The sequence below is a fragment of the Papio anubis genome, chromosome 12, assembly GCF_008728515.1.
Source record: "Papio anubis isolate 15944 chromosome 12, Panubis1.0, whole genome shotgun sequence".
Taxonomy (NCBI): Eukaryota; Metazoa; Chordata; class Mammalia; order Primates; family Cercopithecidae; genus Papio; species Papio anubis.
The window spans coordinates 81,869,248-81,884,186 of record NC_044987.1 but is presented as its reverse complement, the minus strand read 5'-3'; positions in this window follow the sequence as shown (position 1 = coordinate 81,884,186).

The following is a 14,939-nucleotide window of genomic DNA, read 5'->3' as shown; positions in this document are numbered from 1 at the left end:
CTGAATTATGTCATCCTCAAGAATTCTTATACAATGAGGACTACCCACCTAAAGTTTGACTTAGGTGAAATAAATCATTCATTCTATATGCATTATAAACATAAGTGCAGTATAATATAAATCTATAATGACCACTTCCAGGAGAACATAAAAGCTTAAGAAAATATCAGTTAACGATCTCTTGCCGTTTGGTCAGCAGACTGTTTGAGAAATGGCAACCTCCCAACAGAACACAATATACGAGAGGGTTGAGAGTCAGACTCTCAAGTCTGGTATTCCAACTCTAGATACCTTCAGAGTAAGGTGATACAGATCTTGCCAAAGTACATGGTGAAATATTTTAATGCGAGAGTGAGTGTAGGTTAAAACTCCAGCAGCTTGGAGTTTTAATATTCTGTCATCCACAAGTGCCTGTAATTAATACTGCTTACATTCAGTTGGCATATTTATGAGTTGAGTTTCCTCCGTATATCCATTCTTCAGTTTTTCCCTACCTATTAGCAGTGCTCAGAGACCAGGGAGTAACTGACTGCAATTCAGTTGAAGCAGAAAAAATTGCCTAAGAAGACATCAATAAAAGAATGATTTCCATAAAGGAACAATTACTTCTGCTACATTCTTTGAGCTGATATAAATCTAATTTTAAAAGTTCTTCATTAGTTTAGAAAAATTCTGCTTCTTCTCAAAGAGAGTTTTGCTTTGCTTTTGCTTCTTTAGAAAGAGGAGTTCCTCAATAATACAACTCTAGATGGTAAACTGCTATCTTAGTTTCCCACCAGGAAAGGATCATACCCCTGAAGCTTCAGAAATCCCTGCCGCCATGGCTTCTGTTGGAAGCTCTGCTCTGTCAAAACCTGATGCTCTCTGAATTGCCTTTGGGCGATTCTTTTTTCTTCTTCTTTTAATTTATTTTTTTTCAAGAATAGTACAAATTTACAGCTGAATAACTTTATCATTCTGTCCTGTAGAAGCTAAGAAATTTGAAAGTCTTCCTTTATTTCCATTTATTCCACTCTCTTTCTCTCCCTTTTAATTCAAATTGGCTGTGATTCCACTCTGTCTGTCCCTTTTAATTCAAATTGGCTGTATCTTTGCTGTATAACCCCATCTCTATTTCTGGCTTCTGTTGAGATGGCTGATTAGGTTCATAGTTCATACCATCACTTATCAACTTACCAAACTGTTGGTCAGTTACCCCCTTGGTGTTCTCTTATGAATGTACCTTCTCATTTTTGCAACATAGACAGGCTGAGAATTTTCAACATCTTTAAGTTCTGGTTCCTTTTTGCTTAACAATCTCATCTTCAATTCATTTCCCTATCCTCTCATTTCACTATAAGGAGTCAGGAGGAACCAAGATGCTCCTTCAACACTTTGCTTAGAAATCTCTCTAGCTAAATATCCAATTCTATCACTCACAGGTTCTGCTCTCCACAAAACACTAGAATACAAACACATTTCAGCGGAGTTCTTTGAAACTTTATGACAAAGAACACCTTTTGTTCTTTGTCCAATAATATGTTTCTCATTTTCATCTAAGACCTCTCTAGAATGGCCTTTATCATCCATGTTTCTACCAAACTTGTGTACGTGATTATTTGTGTATTCTTCAAGGTGGGCACTTTCTCTATAGTTATTTTCCTTTCTTTCTGAGTGCTTAACAGATTTATCTTTAATATTCCCTTCATCCCAATATCTGCTTTTTCTAGCATGCACCTCAATCTCTTCCAGCATCTACCCATTACCCAGTTCCAAAACTGCTTCCACAATTTTATGTATTTGTTATAGTGGCACCCTATTTCTTGGTAATAATTTCTGTCTTAGTTTGGGTAGTGATAACAGAATATCATAGAATAGGTGACTTAAAAATATTAATTAATTTCTTACAGTTCTGGAGGCTTGGAAGTCTAAGATCAGGGTGCCAAAATGGTTAGGTTCTAATAAATCTCAGTGGCCCTCTTCCTAGTTTGCATGTGGCCTTCTTGCTGAGTCCTCACATGGCAGGAGGAGAGGAAGAGAAAGAGATAGAAAAAGAGAGAGACACAGACACAAAGACAGGAAGTTCCCACCCTTGTCTCTTCTTATGAGGGTACTAATTTGATTATGAGAACTTTGCTGGGATGTCCTAATTACCTTCCAAAGGCTCTGTCTCCAATACCATGTCACAGTGGGAATCAGGATTTCAGCATATGAATTTTAAGGGAACATAAATGTTCAGTTCATGGAAATTATTACAGGTTTTGAATTCAATGAAATAAACAAGCTGATTGTAATAGCATTAGACATTGAGTTTTCAATAATGATTCAGGGAAGGTGCATTGCACTTATTGATAATTTTGCACAAAATGTGTATTCACAAATATGTAAGAAGAGAATTCCGATTTTGGTAACATGAATAACATATCCAACATAGACTCCTCACCCCCTCAAAAACGCACAATAGTAGAAGTTAACAATAGCAACAACAAATGCACACAAATGAATAGGTGTACTCAGGAGAATTAGTAAAAATCCCAAATTTTAGAAAAAAAAAAAAAAAACAGAGAGAACTCAAAAGAAAAAGGTAAGCAATTTTATTAACCCTGTAACATCCTAGGGAGGAGAAAACCCTGATATAGGTCCTATAATCTAGTACTTAGGGTATGTTTCTTAGGGATAGAAACACAGTGGTTTAAAGCTGAAACTTGGGGCCCTGAGTAAAGCTAGAAGAGCATTAGAGCAGCCTCCTTCATGTAAGTGAGACTAAAAACAATCAGTCCATAAAAAAGCAAGGAAACTTGACTCTGATTGGGTCTTGGAGTGTGAAAAAGTCTCCAATTAGCAACCGAAACTCTGAGCCTATTCCACATGCAGGTGTGGAGTCAAATTTTAGCTATCTTCTATTAATCTATATATTTGTCAGCTTGAACTACCACAGCAAAGCACTTTAGCCTGCTTAAGCAACAGAAATTTATTTTCCCATGGTTCTGAAAGCTGGAAGGCCAAGATCAAGGGTTCTGATCAATTCGGTTTTTGATGAGGGCTTTCTTCCTGGCTTGCAGTTGGTTGCATTTCACTATGTCCTCACATGGTTTTTCCTTGGTGCATGCATGGGGGTAGGCAAAGAAAGAATGAGAGATGATCCACATAATTAGGAAATGCAAATTAAAGCTACAAAGTCATACCATTTCACATTCACTAGAATATCTATAATAAAAAAACAGACAGTATTATTAATGGTGAGAATGTGAAGAAAATGAAACCCCTACATATTGGCAGAAATGTAAAACTGGTACAGCCAGTTTGGAAAAGTTTAGTGGTTTCTTAAAAAGTTAATCATAAACTTACTGAATTAGTTTCCCACAGCCATCATAACACAATACCACAGACTAAGAGACTTAAATAATGGAAATTAATTTTCTCACAGTAATGGAGGTTGAAAATCCAAGATCGAGGTGTTGGTAGTTTTGGCTTCTCTTGATGCCTTTTTGACTGTAGACATTGGGCTTCTCATTGTGTTCTCACATGGACTTTCTTCTGTGCACAAGCCTTCCTAATGTCTCTTCCTCTTTTTATAAAGATACCAGTCATACTGGGTTAGGGTCCCACTCTTATGACCTTGTGTCACCTTCATTAACTCTTTTAAGATGCTATCTCCAAATATAGCCACATATAAATTTTGGCAGAACACAATTTAGTCCATTACAAATACAATCCAGAAATTCCACCCCTACTTGTTTACCAAAAGGAAACGAAATAGATGTTTACACATATATTTTACACATATAAAGACATGTATGTGAATGTCACAACAACATTACTCTTAGTGGCTATAAACTTGAAATAATTTTAATGTCTGTGAACTGGTGAATACATAAACAAAAGGTGATCTATCCAATGGAATAACAGCCATAAAAAACTACTGGTCTATGCTACAACATGGAAGAATCTCAAAGCCATGGTGAGTTAAAGCAGCCCCTCACAAAAACCTACGTATTGTATGATTACATTTACATGAAATATCCAGAAAAGACAAATCTATAGGGACAGAAAATAGATCAATATTTGCCTGAAGCTAGTTGTGGTACTAGGAATTAATCACAAAAGTGCACAAAGGAATTTTTGGGAGGGATATAAATGTTTTAATGTCAGATTGTGGTAATGGCTGCTCACCTCTATAAATGTCCTAAAAGTCATTGAATTGTATATTTAAAAATGAGTGAATTTTATGTTATAAATTATACCTTAAGCCGGGCATGGTGGCTCATGCCTGTAATCCCAGCACTTTGGGAGGCCGAGGTGGGCAGATCACCTGAGGTAGGGAGTTCGAGACCAGCCTGACCAACGTGGAGAAACCCCATCTCTACTAAAAATACAAAATCAGCCGGGTGTGGTGGTGCACGCCTGTAATTCCAGCTACTTGGGAGGCTGAGGCAGAAGAATTGCTTGAACCCCGGAGGCAGAGGTTGCGGTGAGCCAAGATCGTGCCATTGCACTGCAGCCTAAGCAATAAGAGTGAAACTGTGTCTCAACAACAGCAACAACAACAACAAAAATATATATATATGTATATGTATATCTTTGGAAAGCTGTGAGGAAAAAGAAACATTTAAGGAATGAAATAGTATAGGTGTTCATAATCCTTGCACTTTCTCATTCTCCTTCTCCATATGCCACATTCCTTTCTGAAAATGACCTGCTTATTTTCCAAGTATTTCTGGTCATTTAAAAAAAAAAAAAAGCCAACTTTGAAATGAGCTATTGATCATGAGCCCTTGGTCTCAAGAGAAATTACACAGTCAGTGGTGACTTTCTCTTATGGAAGCATTCATTATATGGCATCTTTCTGTTTTGTTTTGATTCAAAACTAGACAGTGAATTTCTTTCAAAATGTTAAATAAACATATTTTTAAGCATTACTTTTCTCTGGTGGCAAATTAGAAGTCAAATGCAATATGCAGTTCTCATTAATGACCAAGGACACACTAGACATCATAATATAGGTAAGATGTAAATTTATTTTCTTAATAAATTACATGTTGACAATTACATTCATTTATAAATTTTCCTCCCAGACGTTTTCCCTTAAAGGAAAAATCATAGACCATGAGATGGTCTTTCACATTCATATTTCAATTAGAAAATTTCAAGTGACTGTGGAAAGGTTAATGCCACTATGATGCTTTCTCAAAGCCCAAAAGTCTTCACAATCCCTTTGGACCTGGCCCCATTTCCCAAGCCAAAAGTCATTTCCATCTGTATTCTGAGAGTTTCACTGAGCTTTTAGATTTGTATTGTGCTACTTACAATTTCATACAATTTGGATACACTTTTGCATCTAGAGGCAGTTTATGTCTTAGGCCAAACCCTGAACTTAATTAACTTACCATAAACCTTCTTACCTTATAGCTATATCAGACCATAACACCAGTGCCCAGTTTGTGAAATCGATGTAAGGCATGCAGTAGGAATCTCTTTGTGTGTCAGCTAATGAGGCATTCTTTTCAAATGTCAAAACCTTCTAGCAGATAGGCATTTTTAATCATTCCATTTTGATAGTACAGGGGACAAAGTTCAAATTATAATTGCCATAGGACAACAGTAAGAAGCAGATATTTTCCTAATTTCCTCGAATTACAAGTTTAAAAAATCAGATATTAAGTGATAAAAACAAAAACTGAAAAACTAGATTTGAAGTATGATATGATTAAAATTGACCAAACTTGGATTCAGGTGGATCTGAATTTAGTTTCAGTATTGCTTCTCGTTAGCTATGTGAACTTGGGCAAGTAATTATTTTACTTCTTTAATCTTTTTTTAATTGATAGAAGGGCATACGAATATTTATTTCTAAGACTTATTCTGAGGAATGAGTGGGAGTTCTTAAACTGAGATATTTGAACTACTTTCAGGGTGATTGTGAAGCACTGAAACCGCCAGAAAACATGTGTAGGTTGTTTGAGTGTTCATAGCTTTCATCAGTTCTCAAAGGAATTTCTGTGTTCATGATCACTAAGAAGGGATACATAGGTGCTTTTAAATACAACTTTGATAACACTTGAGAATGTGTCAGTAATGTCAATAATCTATTTCCTTCTCCTTTCTGAAGCAAATGATCAGATTAAAATTACAAACAATATAAGATTTCATATTAAATACTGTTTTATACCACATGTATAGATGTTTTCAACAGACAATGAGAAATAACACTCAGTTTTGTTCTATACAGACCTTCAACGGATTGAGCAAAGCCCATCTACTTTGGGGAGAGCAATCTGCTTTACTCAGTATACTGATTCAAATGTTATTCTCATCCAGAAACACTCTCACAGATACACCCAGAGAAATACTTAACCCAATATTGAGTACCCATGGTTCCAGTCAAATTAACACATAAAATTAACACTGACACAATAGATTATGAAATAACTGTCCCTAGAGGTAAAATACATGTTCTTAATATAACTTAGCAGTTATTCATGCAATAGTTTACTTCCAATATTTAGTCTTATAGAAACCACAATTGAAACACGTATTTCCTATGCTAAATGCTTCCATGTTGACTAAAGATTGCTAATATCTAGAACTTTTGCTTATAACCTGCTTTCTCCTGTTTTATTTTCCAATTATTATCTTTGTCGAGTTTTATTTTGTCTAATAGGTTATTTGTTCTTCCCTGTAAAGTTGCACTTTTTTTTTTTTTTTTTGTAGTTTCTCGGAGTTTTTGCAAACCATTCAGCAATTTTCTTCAAATTTTTAAACTATTAATAAAGAAAACCTCAGAAAAGTATACAATGCTTACATTTTTATGCATTGAGTCAAGTTCAAAGTTAGTGACATAGAATTTGTAAACTTATTTTCAATGAGATTAAGTAAATAAATACTCAGAAACACACATAATTCTTACAGCAGTGACTGCATGTCAGTTAACATTTCTAGGCTGAGCATTCCAATTCTGAAAACCCCAAATCTGAAATGCTTCAAAAGCCAAAACTTTTTGAGCATTGATATGACAATAAAGGAAATGCTCATCGTAGCATTTGGGATTTGGGATTTTTCAACCAGTAAGTAAAATGTAAATATTCCAAGTCTAGTCTGAAATTTCCAAGATTTAACTGGTTTGGTGTACAACTTTAGCAGTTTCACCTAGTATAAACTTTAGATTTAAGACTTATTTTTCAGGGTCTTTTCACTTAAAGAGACACATTCTCACTTTTTAAATGAATTATTATTTTTCAGGTTCTTTTTATGATGATTCTCTTATCCTTTGAGTTTTTAGGTAAAACTTCGTTTTTTTAAATGAGGTCTTTCTTGGCCATAAAATGTAAAAGCACCAAATTTCACCCGCAGTGAAATTAATACTTTTTACTTCCTCAGACTCATCAGTATCTGAAGTGCTCATTTGTTTACTTATTAAGACTTTCCCTCTCTCAAAGGAAAGCACTTAGTACTTTCTATATAGAGACTGAGTATCCCTTATCCAAAGTGTTTGAGACCATAAGTATTTCAGATTTCAAATTTTTTTTCAATTTTGGAATGTTTATGTTATACTTACTGGTTGAGCATCCCGAATATTCCAGTAAACATTTTCTTTAACCATCATGTACTCAAAAGGTTTTGGATATTGGAGCATTTCAGACTTTGGATTTTTAGATTTGCAATACACAACCTGTAGTAATTACACAATAAACACTGAATAAATAAATGAGCTAATGAATGCTTAAGATTATGTTGCTGTGTTAGTCCATTCATGTTGCTGTAAAGGAATACCTGAGACTGGGTAATTTACAAAGAAAAAAGGTTTATTTGGAGTCACAGTTCGGCAGGCTGCACAGGAAGCATGGCACCAGCATCTGCTCAGCTTCTGGAGAGGACCTCAGGGAACTTACAATTATAGCAGAAGGTGAAGGGGAGCCATGTATCACATAGCAAGAAAGGTAGCAAGAAAGAAAGAGAGAGAAGTGAGGTCTCAGACTCTTAAACAGATCTTGCATGAACTCAGAGTGAGAACTCACTCACTACCATGAGGACAGTGCCAAAACATTCATGAGGGATCTGCCCTCATGACATGAGCCAAATACCTCCCACCAGGCCCCACCTCCAGCACTGGGGATCACATTTCAACATAAGCTTTGGAGGGAACAAACATCTAAACTATATTAGTTGGTTGGAAAGATCATATGAAAACTCTTTGGAGTACATTGTAAATATATATATGCCTAAAATGAGTTTTAAAAACTTTTCTCTGATGATAAGAAGAAATAAAATGATGAAAACCCCCAGGCACCTATAAATTAAGGAGAACAAAGGTGGAACTGTGGTGAGAACTGTGTGAGAGAGAAGACTCTGGAGGAATCAGAAAAGGAGAATTCAAAAAGTAAATGCTTTGGGAACATTGTTATCCATGGATCTTTCTCATTTTTATACTGTTTGCAAACAAAGGCACTGGCTGCCATTGTTCCCCATTGTATTTTCCAGGCTGCTTGTATAGCAAATGGCCTTGGTAGATGTAGATATAATACCCCCAACTCCCAGAGCAAAGGGTAGCTTTGATAACTGTCTGATATACTAAAGATAATGTCTCTTCCTGGAGCAAAGGTCACAGGAAATGTGAATGCTTAGAATCAGACAATCTGTATATGAAATCTGGTTCTGACACTTATTGGTAAGGTATTTTACCCATTTTGGGTATCAGATTTCTAATTTTGTGTGACAGTTTTAAGAAAATATGCCTCAAGAACTGTTTAAATAAATAAATAAAATGACATGATGACTTGTACCATGTGTCTTAGTCTGTTTTGTGTGTTGCTATAACAGGATACCACAAACTCAGTAATTTACGATATACAGAAATATTTCAGCTCACAGTTCTGAAGTCTGTGAAGTTCAATATCAAGGTGCTGGTATCTGACACATGATTTCTTGGTGTGCTATCCTATGTTGGAAGGTGGTAGGGCAAAATGAAGAGAGAGAGGGAGAGAGAGCCTACACCTGAAAGCCCTTTTACGAAAGCACTCAACCCTCAATAATTCTCCATGGTCTAGTTATCTCTTAAGTCTGTACAATGGAAATTAAATTTTAACATGACTTTGGGAGGGACCAATCATTCAAACCATAACAGCATGATAGGCATATCTTTTGTGCACAATTGCTTACTATTTCTATCCTTGTTTCACCTTCCTTTTTCTCTGCCTTTCATCCTACCTTCTTTGAACTGTCTTTAGAAAATCAAAATGCCCCCATTTCCTTAGAAAATCACAACCCACCTCAAACTGATAAAGAAACTGACATTTATAGAACACATCCAAATATAATTATCCTAAAACTTTTTGGACAAAACAAACTAACAAACATAAATACAAAGCAGAGATTACAGAGGCTTAGACAATTAGTCAAACTCCTCTATCACAAAGTATGTCTTTCACCCAGTTATCTTTCCATGATATACCAACCATCTATTGAGCACTCACCAAGTGGGTGTATTGAGAGAGAAGAGGAGATGTACTAGTATGAAATGAATTCAGCCCAGATAATAGGAAACCCAGCCAACAGTGGCTTGAACAAGTAAAAGGTTTATTTGACTCATGCAAAAAGAAGCCCAAGATAATTTGGTTTAAGTGTAACAATGCCATCAAAGACCTTTCTAATACGCCACCCTCAACATGCAGTTCTTCAGCTTCTAATATGCCATCCTCAACATGAAGATCTTCAGCTTCAAGCTTCTCTCTTCTTGGTAACATCAGATGAACTGTGTGAATTACATACATTCAACTCTGGTACCTCTTGAACTCTTCTTTCAAAGTTCTTTCAAAATTCCCTAACAGCATTTACTGACCAGAGATCTCACAGCCTACTGGTACTTAGCCTCAGAGACATTTCACCCAATGGGGAATGGAGCTGTATTCCATTTCCAGAATGCTGAAGGTTGCCACCAGCCTTATACAGCTTTCTTTCCATCAGAAGATCCACGGTATTTTCTGTACCCCAATATGGGGCAAGGATCAGGCACCAAGCTCTTTCATGTTCTCTTGTCCTCTCAAGTAGAATTCTTTCTCTCTCTCTCTCTCATTTTTTACCCTAATATCTTTATTATGTTGAAATTAAACAGATTGTTGCAAGTGATCATATCTCAGGTTACATTCCTTTTCTTTCTCTGATAACATCAAGAAAGATTCACCATAATCAAGAATGGCAGTTCCAGTGGAAGGAATGACCCTCCTGATCCCTTGGCACAGGCACAACTAGGTGGAAGCCTGTCAGCTCCTAAGTTGAGGCCATGAGAAGGGTGTAGGTAGGAGGAAAAAACACAGTGAGAGTATTTCTAACAGGCTCAGAATTAGGCAACTGTGTACACATACAAATATATATATACATATATATATATATGTATGTACACACACACACACATATTTTAGAAAACAAAAAATTCTGTGCCTGAGTAGTTACATGTAGCTACAGCAACTTCACAATGAATCCAGAATCTAGATCCCTCCATCTTTCTGTGTGACTAACCATAACTAATGTTTCTTGCTCATAGTTATAAGACAGCTGTTGATGTCCCACTCACAGTTATAAGACAGCTGTTGATGTCCCACTCACCAGTTAGGAGGATCGAGAAGAAGCTGCTTTCCAGGAAATCGCAGTCAACTTCCAAATAGATCTCTTTGGTCAAACATGTGTCACAGATCCAACTCTCTTTTTGTAAGGTAGTATGGGGAATAAAATATTTAAGTAGTAAAATTGGGCCTCTGCCAATAAGAAAGAAGGAGAGGATAGATATTGGGTAGATAACTAGCAGCATCCTCCATGTGATAAACTGGAATGAGAGACATGCTAGCTTTGATAAATTACATCTGCCTCCATTTGTTAGCTCTTGTCACATATTGAATTATTTTCTATTGAATCCAAGGAATGCACTTAAATTACATTCAAGTTTTCAGTTTGAAATGAAAGTACCACATTTGTTCCACTCTACTCTTATTATTTCCACCAAACCCTGAATTTCTCCATTCCTTACCACTATGTTCCATGGTATTACATTCAAAGCCTCAGTCACAGCCCACTGAAATCCATAGCAGTCAAATGGTTAAAAATCAGAGTTCCTAGAAAATCAACCTGAGATGATTAGTTAAAGCAATCTGAAAAAGCAAGATATTTCACCGCCTGCCACATAATGTTTCTCCAGGCCCAGCCCCTGTAAAAATAAAATATCGTTAATGGAAGCCAACTCGTTACCCCATAAAATTACTACAACACATGTGCTTGAAAATGTAAGACAGATATTCTTAACTTGGCAAGCCACAGGGAACCACAGAAACGTTCTCCAAGAAATGATTTCATTTTGTTGGTTTTATATTTAAAGTCACATTTTTGGCAGGCAAACCCAAAGACAAAGTTCCAAGAGTAAACTGGCCTATGGGATAGAACTCAGACTTCTGGTCACTTGCCCACACGTGTTTAAATCACTTACCTGTCCTTGTATACCGGACATAATGATCTGGGAGCCTGGCTCTGTTCCTTCTAGTTGTAGACCTCTTTTTGCCATCTTTTCTTCTACCCTCCATACTGAGTGTAGTTTATTACTTTAGCACACATATGTGGGGTTATAAAACAGTCTAGATTTGAAGTGCTACTCTGGCACTTAAGAGTAGTGTAACTTAGACAAATTACATAACCACACTTTGCTTCAGTTCACTCATCTATAAAATAAGCATCACAATAATGTCTATGTCATAAAGCTGTTATGAAGATTGAATCAGTTAATGTATTAAAGTTCTTAAAATAATGCCCAGCATGTAGTGTGATATAGGTGGTAGCTGTTATTATTATCACCCAGTTGGATAACAGGACATGACCTAAATTAGCCAGCAAAATTATTCCCTGAGGTAAGTCAGCCAAAACCCGAAAAAAAAAAATTCTGTAGAAATGTGTGTGGAAGCTGACAGATATTCCCCCAAATACTACAACTATAAGGGACTTAGCTGAGTGATCAGGGAAAGTTACCTGGGATTCAAATTCACTATTTCCTCTGGATGCTTAAGAACTGTGAAATTTTAGTGAACAGAAGATTCTCGGGGTTTATCTCATATAGTTTCTTCATTTTATAAAGAAAAACCCGATCTATGAGTAAATACAAGGTTACATAAGTAATTAGTGGACAGCTTCCTGGGCCCTGATGCAGTGACTTTTTTTCTTATATTAAGGTAAGATAATTTCTTTATGCCCTCTCAAGTGATGATGGGAAGAGAAAGACAAGAATCTGAAATAGGTTGTAAATCTCCATAATCTCTGCTTACAAAGAGGTCCATTCCAACTCAGAAATATTTACTTAACACAGAATCTTGAAACTGTAGAAGTCTTTGGGCTTGGAGCTTTATAACTATTTACTCAGCTGATTATCTCCATTTCTTACAGTGAAATGTGAAACTTGTTTTTTAAGAGTGTATGTGCAGCTTGAAATCTTCAAGATAGGCAAAAAATGTGAGTTAGGTTTTCCCATTCGGGTGCCAAACTTACAATCTTAACCTTTTCCTCTTCTCATCTTTGCTTCTGTTATTCTGATTTCAGAATAATGTCCAGCCCCATTATATACATTTCTGTAGCATTTTCATTTCCCAAGGGTCTTCTTGATTTGACTTATATTTCTCAACAATTGTCATTAGCTTTATCATCCTCACTTGACCAATGAGGAAATCAAACTTAGAAAGGATTCAGCGACACTCTTCTATGATCACATGAGTAAAGGGGAAGCCTGATTAAAAAACAACAACAACAAGAAACAAACAAAACAAAACAAAAAACAAAGAGACAGGTTTTCTGAGTCATTCTGTCTTTCATTTATTCAATATTATCTTGCCAATATGACTGTGTGTTTCCCATGTGCACTGAGGATAAGTGTTTGGTTTTTTTTTTTTAAAGTCACTCAAGATCCTTTCTTAAAGCTTAGCTTATATCCAGATCAGTTATGTTTTATTCTAACACACAGTAAAACTATTCAGTGCTATCAATGAGTTCACAAAGTAGTCAAAAGGTAAAGTATACCTGAGATATCAAGTATAAAGAAATAAGAGGTTTTTAGGGTAACAATATAAAACAAATTATAAATGTGCTGAGGTCAATAAATCAGTGACCAGATAATTAGAGCCAATCAGAACCACAGACATAACTGAGAAAGACTATCTGTAGGTCAGCTTCACTGCTTCCCTCCCAGCCTTACTGCCCCAGTCTCTCTACAGCTCCCAGGTTTAGTCACACCAGACTAGTTTCATTTCTTTCCACACCTCATGCAATTTCAACATGTCTTCCTACAATTTGTATTTCCTTTTCATCTTTTCTTGTGCTTCTATTTTTTAAAAAAATGACTTACTTATCATTTTATTTATCCTTCAAAGTCTCCTTCAAAAGTGTCCAAGACTGATAAAACTACTGTTGTTTAGGAACCCTCAACCAGTAACTGGGGCCTCCTAGGAATTTAAGAGACTCTAGGAAATAAGAAGGAAAAGTCAGTTAATAATAACTTCTCATCCTCATGAAGTTTCTCATCCTCATGAAGTCAGGAGACTATTAGAGACCAAGAAAGTGATGATGTGATGTTTCCTGCTCATCCCCTAATTCAACAATTTTATTGAGCACCAACTATTTTATTTTTCTAAGTAAAAATGCATCATTAAATAAGACAAAAATTATCCTCTTATGATGTTTTTATTATGATAGCAAGGCAGACAATTACATATATATATATATATATATTTAACAACACACATAAATATATAACTTAAAATTGTGGTGACTGTAAAAACTCAAAAAGACAATAAGATTATATTTGAGGGAAATGTAGACATTTTGGTTGAATCTCCAGCACTTACTTCATCATCTCTTGATGAATAACAGCAATGCATGATTTGGAGAAGGATTTCAGTTCAAATGGTGATGACTCATATCTCATATTTATAAATTATTCCCATCTACTTTATCAATGATTGGTTCAAGCATAATCATATGACTCAGTTCCAGTCAAAAAAATGTAAAACCAGTTTACTGCAGGCATCAGAGAAAGTTTAAAAAAAAATTTTATGGAAGAACCATAACAAATTAATAGTTTTATGGTATTAACAAGGAGCCTTGTGGCCCAGAATTTTCCTGAAACCATTTTTACCATCATGAAGGGGGAACCAGCTGTAGGAGGAATATAATGATATGGAAGCTGGAGTTAAAAAAGGAACGAACTTGTTAGGGTACTAAGTCAATCACCTGAAACTCACCTGATTTCAGGATCTCCTCTTGTAGGATCTCATATTTCCTGCTGTTAACATAAACTTGAACCACATTTTCTTTTACCTGTTCCTGAAAACAAATGACACAAAAGGCTAGATGGTCAGGCAAGATCTCTCTAAAAGGTGACGTTTGGACTGAAACCTAAATGATGAGAAGTAGCTAACTGACCAAAGATCTGGAGGAGTTGGAGACAGTCAGGATAAAGAGGCTAAGGAGTAAAGAAATAACAATCAGCTTTTTGAGGGACAGAAGGAAAGCCAGTGTGGTTGGTGAAGTGTGAACCAAAGAGAGAATGGGATAAGAACCAATTGAAACATACACAAGAGTCAGAGTTTTAACTGAGATTTTAATAGATTCAAAGCATCTCTTCTTTGAAAGGTTTAGCAGAAATCAAAGTTTTTGTTATTCTTTCTGAAGTCATATATTTGTCATGACATCCAAAGCAAAGAACACCTTAAATGCTCTCCATCCCCTCAGCTAAGATCCACGTCTCAAATTTGAAGATCCTAAATTAGGCGATTCTGACAGAATGCTGAGTAATATACACCCTTTTGTTGGGCTATAAAAATCCAGGAACATAGGCAGAAAAGATTTGATGGTAAAAAAATTATTGTAAGACAAATGGGAAGGGGAAAGAGACAGTCAATATTCTGACATCCGGGCATACAAACGATTCTGCTTAAGTG